General features: G+C 42.5%; 1 long non-coding RNA gene across 1 annotated transcript in view; it reads right to left on the bottom strand.

Annotated features, from left to right (window-relative positions):
• Positions 1–20958, bottom strand: part of LOC146823090 (uncharacterized) — a 60489-nt gene extending 39531 nt beyond the window's left edge. The window contains exon 1 of the long non-coding RNA XR_014961877.1: positions 20829–20958. This is a non-coding gene — a long non-coding RNA (uncharacterized LOC146823090). The remainder of the gene's footprint in view (positions 1–20828) is intronic.
• Positions 20959–21196: the final 238 nt, after the last annotated feature.

The raw sequence follows: 21196 nt of genomic DNA, 5'->3' as shown, positions 1-21196 counted from the left end.
TATCCATATTTATTTTTTGGGCATTTTATCTGTATTTATCCACATTTATTTTTGCAACAAGCAAAAGACGACGCTATAGCTAGTATTTTTCCACATTTATTTAAATTGACCCCATATTTAAGATGGAAGCACAGATCCCTGCTTAAATCTTACTTGGGCTCCTGGCGTTGCTAGTTCATAGGAGATGGAATGGGGTGTCCCAGCGCCTGCATACCCTAACGGGTGACCAGAAATGCTCTAGAAATGTACCACTGATTGATTGACTGTAAGACGAACTAACAGCTAGGTTCAGAAAGGGCGGATTTCCTCCTTCCCGAGCACATGGCAATGAATATGTTGTTCCAAATTCTGTGATAACAGTGATGGTTTGGAAGTCAGACATATAGTGCTTCATAGCGCATTGCTCCTCGCTTCTGCTATTTCTAGGATATGCAAGTAACATGTCAAGTTTATCTTCCCCTTTTGCTCTGTGCCCATGATCTGCTCTCCACCTGCTACCCTTGGGCACTTGGTTTTATCAAAATAAATTCTGCAGTTACATGATGCCTTCTTGAACAGTGGCGCTCGAATCAGTGCCAAGGTTAGCTCTGTTATTGACCCAGAGTGTGGAACATCGGTATCCTATACCACAGTGGGTTGGTGCGCCTGTTGTGTACACCAAGTGGGAACTCAGGCCATGTGATCAATTTTTAGCAAGGCTACTCCTCCTTTCATCCTTCCAAGATGCCTAAGGCTACTCCTCCTTTCATCCTTCCAAGATGCCTAAGGTTACTCCTCCTTTCATCCTTCCAAGATGCCTGCTACTTTCATGCGGTTTACTTTGCTGAGAAATACCATCCCAGTAAGTTCCTCGGAGCTCTAACACTCCACAGCCTGCCAGGCTCTCAACGGGTCTGACAGTTCAGGTGCACCGCCCATTGTGCTCAAAGGGCATCAGCCCCCCCCCCGTCGTGTGTGGCAGCCTGGGCTGAAACAGCTTCACGGGCACACACACACAGCCACACCTGAGTACTTCACAGGTCTTTAAAAGACCATTTACGCGTTGACGAGGCTTGTTGTTTTTCACCCCTTCTTAGAGCCCCTGCAGCTACACTCTGCATATTGCTGGAAGAGTCAGCGCCCCCCCCCAAATTTTGAGTAGCCCCTCCCGAAATTTGGCTCTAGTTGCGCCTCTACTCTGACTGCCAACGTCCAAGAAACCCTTCCAGCAACCACATCTCGACACTCCCCCCCCCCCTCGAAAAAACTGACTCAAAACAGAAAGTTCACAATTATAGTAATGGAAACGGGACTGCTGGTGTAATGGGTGTCGAGGGAAATAAAATGAAGCCCCCTTACAATTACTATCTTGTCAGGTCACTCCTGAAACGGCACCTTCTCCTCCAGAAGGTGAGACTCGCCGCTCTTCAATGCAGCTCTCCCCACGATCAGAAGCAAACTTCTCCGCGATCAGAAGCAAGCTCCCAGAATTAAACCTGCCTCCAGGAAGGCCAGTGGTGAAATAACAATACACGCCGAAGTACGGCAAGCAACAGTGGGCATCTAGGGAGACAGGATGGGCCCCGGCCTGGCTCCATACTGGGGCGAGAGGCACAGGGGACAAGCAGAGCCGGGCTAGGGAAGGGTGCAGCTGGCAAGTGGAGGCTGGGGTGCGAGGTGCCTGAGGCCGACTGCTTGCGAGAGGCCCTGGGAGTGCGGAGTAGCGGCCCCAGCATTTCCTGCTCCTCGCTGACACCTGCTGCTGTTCCCTGCACTGCTGCCCTCTCACACTGGATACGACCAGGATTGGCTCAGGGTCACGGCCGTCACTAAAAGACCCTGAGCCAATCGGTCAACAATAGGTTACTAAAAGACCCTGATTTGGAGGAACTGAAAGGAATTTCAATCATCAGGAACAGGGGCGTGGCAACTCTGAAGCACGGCAACGTGGCAAAATGTACTAGTATTTTACCGTTTCTAAATATAAATACAGACAGAGGAAAAATTATTTTCCGTCTGTATTTATATGTAAAAATCCGTATAAACGGAAAACCGGGAGCCCTACTTATAGGTAGTAAAAGGGAAGGTTTGGGCCAGGTTGAAATTGCAGTTTAAAACTGCACACAGAGACACTGCAGTCGCAGGTCTGAGACATGTTTGTAGGGCTACACATGGGTGGCAAAATCAGTGCTGCAGGCTCACTAGTAGAATTTGATTTACAGGCTGTGGGCTCACCTGGTGCACTTTACTAGGGACTTACTAGTATATAAGATATGCCAATCATGGATAAAACAATCCCCAATACACTTTACACCGGGAGCACTTAACTTTAGCACTGGTCTGCAGTGGTACAGCGCCCAGTGTCATCAAACTAGAAAAACAGATGAAATGCAGCACACAGTCAAAAAACAGGGGATCAAAAGCAAAAAGACAGGGAAAATCACATCAATAGATGCTGGGTCTCACACATCCCTACAAAGATTTGCTTAAAATGACATTTCCTTGAAGAAAGAATAGGGTTACATGTAACTAACTATTCTTTCTCATTTTGGGATCTTCATTGATAGTCACAATCATTTAAAAGAATATCAGGTCCATGCCATAAAAGGGTGTTCGAAAAATAAAATATTTTGCACTACTTAAAAAGGCTCCTCAAAGAAGTCTCAACTGCTTGGGCATCAGTAAAGGAGTCTGAGTCAAGACAGTAGTATCTAATGAAAGTCTGAACAGACTACAGACAGCTGCCTTTTTAGTAGTAGTTTGTAATCGTACTGGCTCTTAACAAAGCAGCACTTGAAGCTTTATCTTTAGTAACGTGAAATGCTGATGCACCAGGAAAAGTCTTTTCAGCTTTCCTGGGAATGTTGATTGATATTATCCATCTAGAGAAGCACTATTTTGGTATGGATAAACTCATTCCAATAAGTCTGTAAATGACAAATAATGCTCAACCCCTAATTGCAGACTCCCCACTGTGGTATAGTATACAGAAAATGAAAATAATTATCTAGCTTGAAAATGATATCACAAATATCTTTATATTAAAAAATGTAAATTCATTTCATATATTTATATTAAATGTCTAACAAAAGCAAAAGCCTACAGCACCATTAACTTAATTTTGAAATATCTTTAATTAAATGAAATGGCAAAAGCGCTTTAAGCGAGCTCCAGTAGCCCAATAATATATCTTTTTAATATCCTGTCACATTGGCCCTAAATCTACTCCCCTGCACCATGGAGGAACTATGTAGTCAACAGACACTTGCTGAGGTGTGTGGTGATGGCTGACCTTGAGCTGGTGTGGCCTGGCGGTAGAGTCGCTACAGACCTCGTGCAGGTAATCCCACCTGGAGATTTCTGGCAGCCTCGGCGGACTCACGAGCCTGCCTGGAAGAGCGGAGACAACCCGGTGAAGACCTGCCCAGGTGAGTGACTGACCCACTACAGCCCTGAGTTGCGGTGCTGGGTGCGGCCTGGTGGTAGAGTCGCTACAGAAGTCGTGCAGGTAATCCATGGCCCGCACTGCAGCTGGATTGCCCCTTCTCCTCCCACCCGGAGATTGCTGGCAGCCTCGGCGGACTCACGAGCCTGCCTGGAGGAGCGGAGACAACCCAGTGAAGACCTGCCCAGGTGAGTGACTGACCCACTACAGCCCCGAGTTGAGGTGCTGGGTGTGGGTCGCACCGGACTGGTGCTGCCATCCACTGAGAGAGGCGCCGAGGGCTCGGATTGCTCACAGCCACATTCAAGCTAAGGGTGACTGTGCATCAAGCTATGGGACAGTGGCATGCCAATTGAGAAGGTGGAGAGAGGGTCCAGACTGCACCAAGCAACAAGGCTAGTACCTATTTCCCAAGAAGATAGAATCAGAGGTAGACCATAAATACTGGCCCAGCAAAGGTTGAGACTAAGGCACCCATTGGGGGGTGGGGGAAGCCCGCTTGCGGAGGCAGCTGGGCCACTCCCCAATGCGGCTTGTGAGTGGATCGCCACCCCCCCAGGCCTCAGAGGACAGAACAGATCCTCAGCAGGACTTGGCGGCCCCCCCTCTGGCACTGTTGCAGCCGTTGGCTTTCCCCGAGTAGTACCACACGCCAACCTGGTCATACCCCACGCAGGAGATAGTAGGGTGGTGCCTGTCCCGTGGCCCCCCACTGACCCACGCTATTCTGGACAACGCGGCCTTAATGACTGCCATCACCCAGTCGAGAGATACTTGGAAGCTAAGATTGGTGCCGTGGGGTTCAGATGTAATGCTGAGCCACCAAGCCCTACTCAAATCAGTCGATAGAATAACAGAGGCTGAGACGAGAATATCAAGCGTAGAGGACACAGTTACCGCCCTACAGAAAAAGTATCATCTCTAGAGTCCCTTTCGAAAGGCCTCACAACAAGGGTGGAGGACGCAGAGGGAAGGGACGGCAGAATTAACTTCCGATTTGTAGGCTTTCCAGAGGGCTGCGAAGGAATTGATATGGAATAATTCCTCACCACATGGCTGGCTCCCACCCAATTCTGTGTCTCAATGCTTTTTTATAGAGTGTGCTCGCCGGGCCTTACTTCAGAGAACCCCTCCGGGCACCAGGCCGTGACTTACAATGGGTAGGATCATGACACAACAGGGATGCCATCCTGAGACAGGCCAGATTGAAAGATCTGATCCTCTACTCCTCACAATGCATATTAATCTTCCCGTATTATTCTAAACTTGTGCAACCATGTTGACAATCCTTCACGGCGGCAATGGCCCGCTTGCGAGACCTGAAAATCCCAAATGCACTACTGTTTCCAGCCTGCCTGCGGATCTCCTATCAATCACGCTCACTTTTTTGGGAAACAACAGAGGAGGTGTTTGCCTGGACTGCATGACACCACCATGACACGACTCAGACTTGTCACCTGGAAACTCAGCACGTAAGCTCAACAAACCCAAAGGAAAACAAAATAGCAGGTTGCTGCACCAATCGAAGACCTGCAGTGTGTCCCACTCGAGGGCTGTCGAGATACTACGTGAATCACCAACCTCACAGTGCAATGACTGAGGGCCATGTAAGTCATTCAATGCAAGCCAATAGCAATGAACTATGTGGGCTAAGCCCCCCGAGGGAACATCTTTATACTCAAAAGATTAACTCAATCTTAGGGGCAATTTAATGGGAATCCATTGGTGAGGGTATGATTCCGGCCCCCATTGGGGTAGGAACCACACCTCAGCCACAACAGATGCTTCAACTGTTTTGAGGTATTGGGTAGGGGGAGTGAGAGTGGGGATTGAAATGTTTCAAGTTGCTGTTTATGTTATGTCTCTCTCTTATGCTTATGATATCCCCACAGACGAAGCCATGCACAGGTCTAATTCTAGATTCCAGGCCCTATTTCAATTATCATGATGGACGGCCCCGGGGGAGGGCTCTGGATAGTTAGCTGGAACTTGAGGGGCATTCTAGACAAGATAAAAAGAGGTGCCATAGTCCACCAGGCCTATGGCATGGCAGGCTAAATGATACAAAGCAGATATCCTTTTATTGCAAGAAACCCACTTTCTAGGTACCAAAACATCATGTCTCTCCCTCTTCGGCTTTGTACAGGTCTTTCATTTGGGATTTACCAGAGGATTCCAGGGTGCAGCAATTCTGAGACATCGCAGGGTTTCCTTTGCTTACATTAAATCCTGGTCCCATCCCTAAGGAAGGTATAGTATTGTTTCAGGCACGATACATGGGGAACAAATTGTCCTAGGTAGCGTCTACGCCCCCCCATTGGTCTGGTCATTTGCGGAATGCCTGATGACAATTTTGGCGGAGACACCCAGAGGGTTGACTATTATTGGGGGTGACTGAAATGACATCCTACACCCGACCCTAGACAGATAACCATGATAGATGGGATAGGATGGGTGGACACTTGATAAAGACTACACCCGATATATCACGGATACACATACTATTCTAGAGTTCACTACTCATTCTCCTGCCTGGATTATATATTTATACCCGCCAACTACTATTATATAATAGTGACCTCTGAGATATTGCCCAGGGGCCTATCCGATTATTCCCCAGTGCTACTTCAACTGAGGATGGGCTCAGATCGCTCTGCCTTTTGGTGGTGTCTTTAGACTTGGCATTTACATGACCAAAACTATTGGTTACATATACACCAAGCAATAGCCGAATATTTCACACACAAAGCTGGGACAGTAGAATCAATAGATACACTATGGGAAGCAATGAAACCAACCCTAAGAGGGGTAGATATTTCCTTATGTAGTGCTCAATGGAAGAGGCATCGTGAAATGCTTATCCAGACTGAGGCTCAGCTTATAGATCTTGAACGGTGGAGTAGAAAGGAAGACGGAAGGCATATTCGTCAACAACTGCTCCTAATACAACAACTAACTGCTGCAGCACTGCTGGACAAGGCCAACCAGGCAGAATGAACCAATGGGGTGATAAATCAAGCGCATTACTAATCGGCTATGCCAACAGGCACTCAACCCGCATTATATACCCTGTATTCGTGATGCCGACAGTAAGGTGCTTACTTACCTGTCTACAATTGCATCCAGTTTCGCAGAATACTTGCTGAGCTATACTCCCCTACAGAAACCCTACCCGAATACACTATGCAATCCATCCTAGATGAAATGCTCCCAAAAGCACTGTCTGACTCATTGAGCACATAGTTAGATGCCCCCCTTACCATCGAAGAACTGGGCGCTGCCCTGGTGGATTTATGCTCAGGCAAAGCCAGGCCCAAACGGCTTCCCATAAAAAGTATTTAAAGTATTCCAAACCCAGATAGGCACCCAATACATTGTGGTAGTCAATGCTGCCTCAGAAGTGGGCAGTCTCCCAACCGATTGGAGACACTCCGAAACTGCAGTATTTCTTAAGCCAGGTTGATCCCCGATCAACACACATCTTACTGCCCCATTACATTATTGAACGTCGAAGCCAAGCTGCTGGCCGACGCTCTCGCTAATCGCATCCTGCCATATATGACAGATCTGGTACAGGCAGGCTTCATGCCCCATCGAGCCACACGCCATTATATACGCCGTATCCGCAATGCTGTTGCAGCGATAGACCTCCTAGACGGCCTGGTGGCATTAATATTAGCTGGTATCGATAAAGCCTTTGACTCACTGAGGTGGACATACCTTTTTGCACTTCTGCCGTGTTTAAATATTGGCCCCCGATTTATCTCATTCATACAACTGCTATACACAGACCTCACGGCCTCGGATAGAGTGGCGGGTTCAGTCTTCCATGCCTTTCCCATTAGGTTGCCCCCTGTCCCCGTATCTATTTGCGATGGCCATGGAACCGCTGGCGTCTTGGGTTAGAATTGACACGCAGATCCAAGGCTTTGAATGGTGTAGAGTGATTTCAGATCAAATAGCATTATACACGGACAATGTCATCTTCTTCCTCACTGACCCTGATCGGACAGGACTGAGGCTACTTCGAATAATGCAAATATTTGGCGAGACCTCAGGGCTATACATGAATACCCGTAAATCAAACCTCTGGTCACTACAGGGCACTAGTGAAATAGGCATATGGTCCAAAGGCGTGAAGATAGCCACAGATGGTTTTAAATACCTGGGAGTTTTCCTGTCGGCCTCCCAACCTGTATCATGGGAGAAGAACTTCACTCCTGTATGGTCGCAAGTGGAGGGCGGGACTGATAACATACCCTACCTGCTTGCTCTGTGGCAACACAGATGGTACATTTATACACACAACCTGACACTGTACCATGCTTAATAGGTTCTGGAGAGGGGTCACGACATGTCTAGCTGAGGTATTAGGATGGGATTTATCTATGTCACCGAAACTAGTTTTACTACATATCACAGAGGGGATCGGTGGCAATCGATGCAAACACCATCTACTATTTCAGGGCCTCACTCTGGCAAAAAGGGATATAGCCAGAGCTTGGAAGGTCCTGTCCCCTCCCACGATTGGAGCTTGGAAAACGGGGTTAGACTTTTGTATGGGACTGAAGCTTCCCATATTGAAAGCCAGAGGATGCCCACAGAAGCACCCCAACATTTTGGAAAAGGTGGGTGGAATACCGAGGCCTCTATATGGAACCTCTCACCCCAATGACAACAGATGTTTGAGTACTGGAATAACAAGATGATGGGTGATGACACTCTTATACAGAGCAGCAATAACTAGGGTACGGTGGCTGATGGGGATCCGTGTATAGACTGGCACAATTGACATGGCACAACACGTTGTACTGTTGAGGGCTAACTTTTTAAGCTCACTATGTTTTCCCTTCAAACAATGTATTGATACAATAGATATCAACAGCTTAGATGTAATAATGTTTCACAAGAATTATCAAAAGAATCCTGGAAGTACTGGAATATTTCTTCTTGTTGACACAATAAAATTTGTTTTGGAAAAAATAAAATAATAATTTGTATGAAGTCTAAAGTAAAAAATGAATCCCCACTTCTAGAAAAACGTATTATGCATTCATAATCAATAAAAGTGATGTATAGAATTAAATAAAATTAATTTAGTTACATTTTTTTATAGTAGATTAACATTCATTTTTTAATTCCAAATAGGTATTAAGATATTTTAATTACATAATAAATGTCTACTATTCTATATAGTTTAACATTAAAATATATTTAGTTATATTTTTAACTAATTTAAATATTTTAATCTATTTTTTTTTAAATCATATGTGTTTTTATTTTTAGATCTTCCCTCCTACATTTTCTATGGGAGGGCATTGCTTTACCAGTGGTTGGCCATGTGTAGTGCTGGACTTCAGTTATTTTTTGCAGTAATTTACACTTGAATTTTATGAACATGCAAAATGTAGAAAACTTACTCAAAAGTGTAAATTAATCAAAAGCGTAAGTTACCTCTGTGAGGTTCTTAGACATTTTAACATGTTTTGTTTTTTCTGGCTAGAATCAAAACATTCTCCTGGCATTTGGCATGTGAAGAGAGCTTTCGTCTGGGAAGAAGAGTTCTGAACAAGGCGTAAATTAAATGAGCTAATTTGCATGGATGTTTCAGGCTATTCTGAGGTAGTTAGTCATCTACCTGATTGGAAGGAGGAGGCTACCTCTTTTCGGAGCCAGATTACCACTACCTTACCCCTGGCAATTCACTACGTAGGAATGAAAAGGTGGGAATACTCTCACTCAGTGCCACCCTGCGGAGAAGGATATATTCAAACCACAGGATCCACTGCAAGCATGATGTCTTCCATTGTGCTATTACAACAGAAAATCAGCATCGGAGGGGGGTGTGACATCAGTTCAACCATTATCTTTGTGTCATACAACTTGTTTACTCTATTGGAAAATGTATCAGTCGTTGTTTTCTTTTCCATCATAGTTTTCCCTGCCCTGTACCATTCCACCTTCTAATGGTATGTATCCACACAGTTGCCCTGTGGCTCCTTACCACCTATAGCTTTAGTCCGGATTGCCTTTGCCTTTTTGCTTCTACAGTCATGCCACTGGATTTCTGACAACACAGAAGAAGTGATGATTGGATAATAGATTCTGCCTAAATGATGGCCCAGGGCAATGTCTGGAGACAATGTAAGAAGCACATTAAGGTGAACATTGCATAGCTCCCTGACATTTCACCTGTTGTCAACACAAAATGATTTTCCCTTGAAGTTAAGTCCCTTTTGCTTCTTATGCCATATTTAACAACCTACTGCATATCAAAAGAACCACTCTCCACATCATCTGTACAGTGTTTCGTGGGATGGACAGTTACTTGGAAAGAGCAGAGATAGTTCTCTCTATTGTTGCAGTGACGTGCTTCTGGCTAGTACATCAAACAACCACTAGATTTTGGTGGTTTCATTGCCCGGCAAACATGTGCTCACAATTTTGGCAGCAACTATGAAGAACTCTTTTTTTGAACAGTGAACCTTGCTGGTATGACAACCTTCCATAGTCTGGCACTGAGTTAAAGGGGCTGTGAAAAAGCATGCAACTGAGAAGTCAAATAGAAGAAATTACTTTGAGGGACACATAGTCAAATTAGTCTAAGCCTTTTTTGGGGGTTGCAGATATACAGTTAACACTAAGAACATCAGTGTAATCTGTACTGGCTGCTGGGAACCACCGTCTTCATGTTATGACAGCTTTGTTTGTGATCAATGATCTAGCTTGATAAAGAATCCTAGGAAACCCATGATCTATACTCTTTAGGCGAAAAACATTATTAAGGTCCTTTTCTGCATGTCAATTGTTAAATAGTTTCGGACATTATAGCTTCTGATCTTAAGCAGCAGTATCACCATCCTTTGACGCTGACATCAATACATAACGATATTAAATAGACTATAGTACAAATTATATGATAGATAAAGTAAGACACACTATATTTTCCATGTTCTTTACGTCGTCTGGAAGGAACCCACAAATGTGTTGGTCAAAGCCATTGAATTTTACTAGATGGGAGTCAGATCAACCGATTCGGGATTCCTGGAAGTTGCAATAAGAAGTGAAGAAAGAACTCAAGAGCAGTCTGTTTTGGAATGCAGGGCAAAAAGAGGATTGACTGATTGATATGTAAATTAAGGCAGAAAAGGAGGACAGTGTGAAAATAGGTCCTAGCAATAAAAACAACAGGAATATGGGTATCACATGTGCAGTAATTTTTCACCAGAAAGTATTAATACTAATACTATGCCATGGACAGTGGTAATTATGGGATCCACGTTTGCAGCGGTATTAGAAGCTATGTCCATTGTGATATGGAACAACATCAAAAGTAGTTGTTTCTAAATATTGTTTAAGGAGTATGTTTGGGGGTATCGATTTTAAATGGAATACTAATAATATTACTTGCTTGGGGATTAAATATTCTTCTACCCTTACAAAAACGATTCAGTTTAATTTGGAAGAGGTTCTTTCAAAAGTAAATAATATGGCAGATAGCTGGTCTCCCTTTTTTTTTGTCATGGTGGGGGTAGATTGGACACCATTAAAATGATGTTGCTTCCGGTTATTAACTTTTATTTATCCATGTTACCAGTTAAACTACCATTGAAGTTTTTAAAACCCTTAATGGAACTTTTAGTAAATGTCTTTGGAACGGTCGGAAGGCTCGTATTTCCTTGGCCCTTCTCTCTGCTCCTAAAGATCGGGGTGGTGTCCATTTTCCCAGTTTTCGACAGTATCATTCCTCTTTTCTAATTCGCCAAATGTTACCATATTTATCTACTTCGGGAGGAAATTTCACCTCTGTATGTCACAGATTGGAGGAATCTCTGATCTCTCCTTTCCCTTTTTCTCTCTCAGCAAGCTTTACCCATCATCCTCGTTCTTTTACCTACCCAACGATTTCAAAATTCATTTAAACTTTTCATCCTATTAAATGTAAATCTCATAGTCCTTTACAGATATTTTTGGATTCATCTCTTTGGCATAACAAAAATATTAAATTGTCCAATCGCACTATTTTTTGGAAAACATGGGCTACCAAAGGGATTTTTCAAGTTAAGCAATTAATACAGGATTCTCGTTGTCTTTCCCTATAAGAGGTTCAGTCCACATTTGACCTACCTGCATTCTCGTTACTTAGATACGAGTCTCTACGATTGCTCTTGACAGATTAGCTTTCTCTACTTTCTGGACCTTCTCTTCCCTCTCAAGATATTCTGTTAGAACCTTTATCCACTTTCCCTTTCATTAGAGCCTCCCAAGTGTTCAAATACCTGCATTTTTCTTCTCCCAGTCGCCCTAAAAGTAAAGTTCAGCTCTTATGGGAATCTGATTTACAACATACCATTTCTGTTCATACATGTAACTCCATTTGGACACGCATACATCACACATCTTGTAATTCTAGCAACACTCAGATCCTTTATTATTTTTATCTCCACTATCACTCTCCAAGTATAGTTCACATTTATCCCCAATTTGTTGGGTATGTCCTACTATTCCTGGCTCTTTTATGCATTCCTTTTTTCTTTGCCCTAATATTGCCCGTTTTTGGACTAAGGTATGTGAGTCAATCTCCTCTATTTGTACTATTAAATTTCCTTTTGACATATACTCCATATTTTTGGGAAGCAACTCTGCAGACTGGTTTGGTTCTCGCAAGGTGGGCATATTTTTGGACCTGTTAATTGCAATTGCCTTTCAGGTAATTACCTCTAACTGGAAGGATGCCTCTAAGGTTTCTTTCTCCTCCTGGTGGAACCTTCTTTGTTATCACCACAGACTGGACAGAGCTTATTCCAAAACTTCTCAACAACTTATTCGTAAAGAAGCCCTCTGGTCTCCACTTACCAATTACTTATCTGCATCTGCACTACGTAATCAAGATAGCTTCTTCGTTTATCAACCACCATGAGTACTTTAATCTTTTCTTCTTCTATTTTAATTTCTTTATATGTCACATGTACAGTTATTATTCTGTTTTTAGTAACTACTACGATTACTATAAGATTAATGTTCCAATACAACACTAGATGAAGATACTACTATATCTTTAGCTTCTTTTCTTTTTTCCTTTTCATTTCTTTTTCTTTTCCCCCTTCACTGTTCTTTCTCTCTTTCTCCTTCTTTTTCTTTTTCTTTTCTCCCTTCCTCCTTCTCTAGACTTTCCTTTCTTCTGAAAAAACAAAAAAATGTAAAATGCTAATTATTTTCCAGGTACAAATTTTTATTATTGCTTTTCTTCTTTGGAATATCGTTAGATTTATGACAGATTTCTTGTGTTGTTTATTCCACCAAATTATTTATTCAGTTTGCTAATCTAATGCTACTCGTTTTATACGCATTGTTGTATATTGTACCTATGTTTCTAATTACTTCAATAAAGCTCTTTAAACTCAAAAAAAGAAAGTTGTTGTTTCCACGCCGATTTCCACATGTATTCCTGAACTCCATTTCTTAGGGACAAAATGCATCCACTATCACATGTTAAATTACCAAATTTTGTGGATTACCAATTTGTGTGGAATATCCTGTTTCTGCATTAAGAGCCCATTCAGAATGGTGCCTAAAGAGAGGTTGGAGAATGCTGAAGGTCATCTTGGTAAGGAATTCGGATATTTGCGATTAGTTAAAGTGAAATGATTTATTCCATTATGTAGCAATGTCTCATCTCTTTTGCTTAAAAAGACAAATGGAAATTCTTGACATTAATATCTACATATGTAATAATTGGGTATCATCACACCTTATTTGGCGGCATAAACTTCTAATTTACATTTATATTGTAGGGTGCACTTTAAAAAAAATGTGATTACAACAGAAGTATCACAAAACATTAGCATCAAGATTGCACCATTGCACTGCTTTCGGTGGAACTGCTCCCAGCTAGGGCCTGCATCACCTTTTGTAGTGGAATTACTACAAGTGCAATAACTAATTTTAGAACCCAAATAATTCAGAAAATAATATGTTATTTGCAGTTGTAAAGCACTTTCACTCAGTTTTATAACTGGACCAATTTGATAATGTGTGTTGCCTGTTGGTGTTGTTCTGTGTGTTGTTAGAAGGAAGATTGTTCAGAGTGAAGTTTAGTGTAAAAGTAAAATTACCTCAATGTGCGAACATTTGTGGTGTATTGTGTATATTGGGACTGTGCCAGAGGACCTTTCTGTTTTTCTCTCAATTAAGGGAGTCAATTATTCTTCGCTGCTTCATTGCTATGCATCACAATCCAGGTTGGTGTCTTGTATTGTGTTGTTCTGCTTGTGATGGTTTATTATGTTTGGTTTTATATGTCTGTTTCTGGGTGAATGATGATGTAGTGTGTGATGCAGCCATTGATTTTTCTGCACATTCCTATTTACATGGCTTTTCCTACTATGTTGTGAGCATAAACACCAGTTTGCTTCCACACTTTAAATCTGGCTATTCCTTCAATCACTCACTGAATGTATTTTTGGCTATTGTCCCTTCACAACATTCCTCTGCTTTTGCTGGATTCACACTATACAAACACCATATATATATATATATATATATATATATATATATATATATATATATATATATATATATATATATATATATATATTCCAAAAGCACACACGTACTCCTCAGCAACGTGAGACGGGCCACACCAACAATGCTCAATACATTCTTTATTCCGAGGCAGAAAAAGCATTACGCGTTTCAACTCTCACGAGTCTTAATCATATGCCAAATGTTCTGTAGGTGGGTTCGTTAGTTTTTAAATAACGTAGCTAAAAACATTGAAGACGGACCACTGCCCATAAGTTTGAATTAAAGCGACAGTAAACAGCAAACAGTTTTGAATAGTTTCACTTTTACAAGGATGGTGAGTACTATTTTCGAATTTCATTCAAGCTGATACTTGTAAAATATAGTATTTTCGTAATTCATGTTTCCCATCGTTGCAGTCATTATTTCAATATATTTCGTAGTCCCCTGGACCACAGTAACCATCATGCCACATTACTGTCGTATATTTTCCCACTTAATCATTCAATGTTGATTTTGGCAAAATTCGAGCCTGCCTTATCTGTTTCCCAGATGCATCAATAATGCCTTTGAAAGGAAAGTTCCATTTTATGGCTGAGTCAAAAGGTCACAGTGTATTGCAAGCAAAATTCCGCTACCACCAAGTTCTTACTTCGTTCATTACTTGCCTTCAAAATTAATGTCCACAAGCACGAAGTGCACAGGGAAATCCCTTTCGCAAACCCTGGCTCCTTGAAAATTCACTTTCCCAGTCGAGGCGGGCCTTCCAAGGGGCCCTGCCATTATTACTCAGTCAGTGTCTTAACCTTGCAGCCGGCGGGCACCCCTTAAGTAAAATCCAAACGAAGACCTGACAAGAGGAGTGCCTCAGCCTCTCGGGTCGGGACCCATCACAGATGTGTCAGACATCTCAAAATATTCCAAAAGCACACACGTACTCCTCAGCAACGTGAGACGGGCCACACCAACAATGCTCAATACATTCTTTATTCCGAGGCAGAAAAAGCATTACGCGTTTCAACTCTCACGAGTCTTAATCATATGCCAAATGTTCTGTAGGTGGGTTCGTTAGTTTTTAAATAACGTAGCTAAAAACATTGAAGACGGACCACTGCCCATAAGTTTGAATTAAAGCGACAGTAAACAGCAAACAGTTTTGAATAGTTTCACTTTTACAAGGATGGTGAGTACTATTTTCGAATTTCATTCAAGCTGATACTTGTAAAATATAGTATTTTCGTAATTCATGTTTCCCATCGTTGCAGTCATTATTTCAATATATTTCGTAGTCCCCTGGACCACAGTAACCATCATGCCACATTACTGTCGTATATTTTCCCACTTAATCATTCAATGTTGATTTTGGCAAAATTCGAGCCTGCCTTATCTGTTTCCCAGATGCATCAATAATGCCTTTGAAAGGAAAGTTCCATTTTATGGCTGAGTCAAAAGGTCACAGTGTATTGCAAGCAAAATTCCGCTACCACCAAGTTCTTACTTCGTTCATTACTTGCCTTCAAAATTAATGTCCACAAGCACGAAGTGCACAGGGAAATCCCTTTCGCAAACCCTGGCTCCTTGAAAATTCACTTTCCCAGTCGAGGCGGGCCTTCCAAGGGGCCCTGCCATTATTACTCAGTCAGTGTCTTAACCTTGCAGCCGGCGGGCACCCCTTAAGTAAAATCCAAACGAAGACCTGACAAGAGGAGTGCCTCAGCCTCTCGGGTCGGGACCCATCACAGATGTGTCAGACATCTCAAAATATTCCAAAAGCACACACGTACTCCTCAGCAACGTGAGACGGGCCACACCAACAATGCTCAATACATTCTTTATTCCGAGGCAGAAAAAGCATTACGCGTTTCAACTCTCACGAGTCTTAATCATATGCCAAATGTTCTGTAGGTGGGTTCGTTAGTTTTTAAATAACGTAGCTAAAAACATTGAAGACGGACCACTGCCCATAAGTTTGAATTAAAGCGACAGTAAACAGCAAACAGTTTTGAATAGTTTCACTTTTACAAGGATGGTGAGTACTATTTTCGAATTTCATTCAAGCTGATACTTGTAAAATATAGTATTTTCGTAATTCATGTTTCCCATCGTTGCAGTCATTATTTCAATATATTTCGTAGTCCCCTGGACCACAGTAACCATTGCTTGCAATACACTGTGACCTTTTGACTCAGCCATAAAATGGAACTTTCCTTTCAAAGGCATTATTGATGCATCTGGGAAACAGATAAGGCAGGCTCGAATTTTGCCAAAATCAACATTGAATGATTAAGTGGGAAAATATACGACAGTAATGTGGCATGATGGTTACTGTGGTCCAGGGGACTACGAAATATATTGAAATAATGACTGCAACGATGGGAAACATGAATTACGAAAATACTATATTTTACAAGTATCAGCTTGAATGAAATTCGAAAATAGTACTCACCATCCTTGTAAAAGTGAAACTATTCAAAACTGTTTGCTGTTTACTGTCGCTTTAATTCAAACTTATGGGCAGTGGTCCGTCTTCAATGTTTTTAGCTACGTTATTTAAAAACTAACGAACCCACCTACAGAACATTTGGCATATGATTAAGACTCGTGAGAGTTGAAACGCGTAATGCTTTTTCTGCCTCGGAATAAAGAATGTATTGAGCATTGTTGGTGTGGCCCGTCTCACGTTGCTGAGGAGTACGTGTGTGCTTTTGGAATATTTTGAGATGTCTGACACATCTGTGATGGGTCCCGACCCGAGAGGCTGAGGCACTCCTCTTGTCAGGTCTTCGTTTGGATTTTACTTAAGGGGTGCCCGCCGGCTGCAAGGTTAAGATACTGACTGAGTAATAATGGCAGGGCCCCTTGGAAGGCCCGCCTCGACTGGGAAAGTGAATTTTCAAGGAGCCAGGGTTTGCGAAAGGGATTTCCCTGTGCACTTCGTGCTTGTGGACATTAATTTTGAAGGCAAGTAATGAACGAAGTAAGAACTTGGTGGTAGCGGAATTTTGCTTGCAATACACTGTGACCTTTTGACTCAGCCATAAAATGGAACTTTCCTTTCAAAGGCATTATTGATGCATCTGGGAAACAGATAAGGCAGGCTCGAATTTTGCCAAAATCAACATTGAATGATTAAGTGGGAAAATATACGACAGTAATGTGGCATGATGGTTACTGTGGTCCAGGGGACTACGAAATATATTGAAATAATGACTGCAACGATGGGAAACATGAATTACGAAAATACTATATTTTACAAGTATCAGCTTGAATGAAATTCGAAAATAGTACTCACCATCCTTGTAAAAGTGAAACTATTCAAAACTGTTTGCTGTTTACTGTCGCTTTAATTCAAACTTATGGGCAGTGGTCCGTCTTCAATGTTTTTAGCTACGTTATTTAAAAACTAACGAACCCACCTACAGAACATTTGGCATATGATTAAGACTCGTGAGAGTTGAAACGCGTAATGCTTTTTCTGCCTCGGAATAAAGAATGTATTGAGCATTGTTGGTGTGGCCCGTCTCACGTTGCTGAGGAGTACGTGTGTGCTTTTGGAATATTTTGAGATGTCTGACACATCTGTGATGGGTCCCGACCCGAGAGGCTGAGGCACTCCTCTTGTCAGGTCTTCGTTTGGATATATATATATATATATACATGCTAGAGAATATTTCCACTTCTTAGGTGAGATTGGAAGGATGGTGCATGGTGCTATCTTGGGTCTACAGTGCTTTTAAAATCATCTAAATTATTTCCATGTAGCATTCAAGGTAAGAAAAAGCGAATTTATGGGCCTAACATGCCAGACATTAATTTCTTAATAATAGAACTCCTCACCCAGTGGGACACATTTTTATAAAGAATTGTTAAGACACAATATTTCTGTCAGACAATATTTTTGCTAACAACATTCTAACCCACCAAGAATGGCAATTTAAGCTACACTTTAGTGTAAAACTGCACATTCCACACTCAGAGCCCAGAATTCACCCTTCAATATTTGGGGATTTAAACATTAAAAACAAATACTGGAAGTCTTGCCAGCAGCAGCTGGATAATTAAGGTTCATGCTCATTCAAGCTGCATCATTCAAGCTAAACAGATCCACTTCACATTTGCAGAGTGGTTGGAAAGCTACTCTACATTAAAACACTAACCGAGGATGAGAGCCCCACTCTGGTCACTCACACACAACACCAAAACAATGTTTACAAAGGCCACTCTGCAATTCAACACTATTTCACCAAAGCACCCCCCTTTCTGTGTAGTGTACAACTTGTCCAGTAATGTGTTTTGGAGCATTGTTAGGAGATGAAGGGCTATATGTGCAATGAAATGCAATTAAAAAATGCCATTTACATATGAAAATCAGGTGGATAAGTAATGGCAACAGAGATGGTGGAAGCACCCACAAATAACTCCAAGCATGTGTTAATTCTGAATATTTACCAAAGCAGATTAAATAAATTGCTTCCATTTTTCATTATGTCAAAAAGCCCCCAATCCAAGCAGAGAAAAAGCAAAGTATTGGATGAATGACAGAAAGAAGGAATCTGGTGCCATAATGGGGAAAGGGCACACTACCCCTGACTCTGCCACTTTAAATAGCTGCACTGGATGCAAACCGGGACAGTGAGCACTATTACATAGAATATATTGCCCCCACGGCAGCTGTGAACTCACGATGCCCTGGGGCAGCATTTTCAGGAAATCATGGAGCAGCTGTTTCAAAGCCACTCCGTGTTTCACAGTGCAGGCGGCAACCTGTCTGCACATTATGGAAGGGAGGGGGTTCCCCTGCAGATGGGTGAAGAGAGTGATTGCAAATGCCTGCAGAAAATGTCTGGGGGTCCATTGGGCCCCCTTTCTCACCTCCAGAGGGCTATTTTCAAGAGGGGCACTCATACTGCACCATTTTTTGTGGCACACTGTGAGTGTGCCTCTTAAGGGCCTGTTTCCATCTGCCCCAGCGTCTGTAATATGCTTCGGGCCAAGAGGCATAGAGATTGCCTCATTTGCCTGCGGCTCGGTCCCCATGCAAATGAAGGAATGACTCTCTCATGAATGCACTGGTGTTTCATCTAAGCCAGTGCTATCAGTATTGCAAAAGGAAACGCACAAGTATCTCCAGCGCCTTCTGTTATACCATTGTGCCCCAGGATCGTACAAAACAGGCGCGTACACCCATTGTGCCCCTGGAGCACAATGTATATAATACGGTCACAGGTACATAAAAATATTTGTAAACTGGAAATATAAAACAGGTGATAAGTACTAATCAATGGGTATCTTGCACATGAGTGCCTTACCAAATTTTCAAAATGTTCATTTATACCTGTTGCTCAATAATTGTTTTAAGCATCTTATATCGTACATTTTTATGCATGTGGAAATGTTTGGAATTAACAGAAATGCTCAAATACATGCATGGCATCTTTTATTTCAAAAACATTGTGCACAGGAGGAGGGTCAAACCCACTGCAGATGTGAAGACAATCAAAGCAGCAACAACTTGTGCCTTGATGTTAGAGGTGGGCAAGTCAGTTAATTCGTTTGAAGAGCAGAACCTGTCCTTAGGCTTGGTTCTAAGAGCCATAACACGATTCGAGGCGATATTGTCATGTAAATACTTTCTCAATTCTTTCCATCTCACTAGCTGTCTAATCTTCCTTTCACTCTCTCTTTCCATTTCTTGCTATCTCTCACTCTCTCTTTTTTTCCTCTCTCTCTTTCTCTTTTTGTCTCACTCTCCTCTGTTTTGTTTTGGCTCTGCTGTCTCCATCTATTCACTCCATCATTTTCTCCTTTCTTTATCTCTTACCTTATCTCTATATCTTCTTCTATCTCTCACTGTCTTTCTCTATTCCTCCCTAAGCAACTATGGGGTATATTTACAAGGGCTTTACCTCCACTTTTTTGGCCTTTGAAGCCAAAAAAGCGGAGATAAAACTATCGCCCTATTAACAAGAGGGTGCTAACATGCATTAGCGCATGTTAGCACCCTTTTACCCAACGCCTGACTTTGCATCTCTAATGAGATGCAAAGTGGGCGTCACTGGGAAGGACAACCTTGTAAATATCGCTGATGTTCACATCGCGATATTTATAAGGCTGCCCCAGCATTTTAGCACACGTTAGTTTTTGGAGAAAACCGCGGTTTTCTCCAAAAACTAACATCTGCTAAAAAGCAGACTTACCTATCCCTAACATTGGGGTGGATTATGCTGATACGACCCTGTGGGTCGTATCAGCAAGGTTATTGCCGTTTTGCAGGGAACATCGCTGGAAAACTAGCGATGTTCCCTGCAAAACGACGATTTCCCCTCTATCTCTGGAATTTTTATCGCCCTGGAGTAATGCGTTGTTAATAACGCGCTACCAGGGCGAGAAATTCCAGAGATAGATGGCGATAAATAACAAAGCGCTAAGCGCGCTTTGCGTTTATTTATCACCGTCATTGTAGATATGCCGCTATTTCTCTTTTATCCCATACCTTTATCCCCCTTTAGCCATCCTTTTTATGCCCTCATTTTCCCATCCCTCCTGTTAACTAGATTATCAGCATCAAGTTCTTTCTTTCTGCATCTTTTCCTCTGCCCACTATCAAGTCCTTCTCAAAGTCCCCCAGAGTGCAGCAGAGGAGAAGCTAGAGGTGTCATCATGCCAGCCACATTCAAAATGTGGAAATGCCACATTTTAGTTGTGGAAACACTCGCTTGTGGCTCGAGGCTTCCAGAAACCTCTAGCTGAGCCATGGGTCGCATCTGGCTCCAGCCCCTGATGTCCCATCAACCTTTACTTTATATTGCAGCTTAGGAGACCTCAGGACTAATTTTAAAAGATGTTGCTGCCACTTACTTTTGCAGTACTCCTGACCCACCTGGCTTCCTAGTAGATTTCAATAATAAGCCAATTCAAGAGTGAGGCAAGGGTTAGGTCACACCTTCTCCTAGCTCTAAGTCTACCACGACAGAGGCCCCGATCTGGTGGCAGCCCATCTCTTCTCTTCGGCGCTCTGACGTGAAGTGAAAATCAGCGCGCATCACCGAGTGAGAAGCCGCCACCAGGAAACAAGAGAGATCATAGGCATCAGTAAAAAAAAAGTTCCACCTCCCCTCAGTGCTCGCTCCTCCTCAATGGCGTCTTTGTTCTGGGAATCACCGTGAAGCGGTTAATGATTGAACAGGAACCGAGGCCCTCTGTGTGCGGGGTCAGCGCGAGAGACATTCCGACGGCGGGGATGGCTCT

Source organism: Triturus cristatus, chromosome 5_2 (genome assembly GCF_964204655.1).
Source record: "Triturus cristatus chromosome 5_2, aTriCri1.1, whole genome shotgun sequence".
Taxonomy (NCBI): Eukaryota; Metazoa; Chordata; class Amphibia; order Caudata; family Salamandridae; genus Triturus; species Triturus cristatus.
This window is presented reverse-complemented; position numbering and strand designations above follow the sequence as displayed.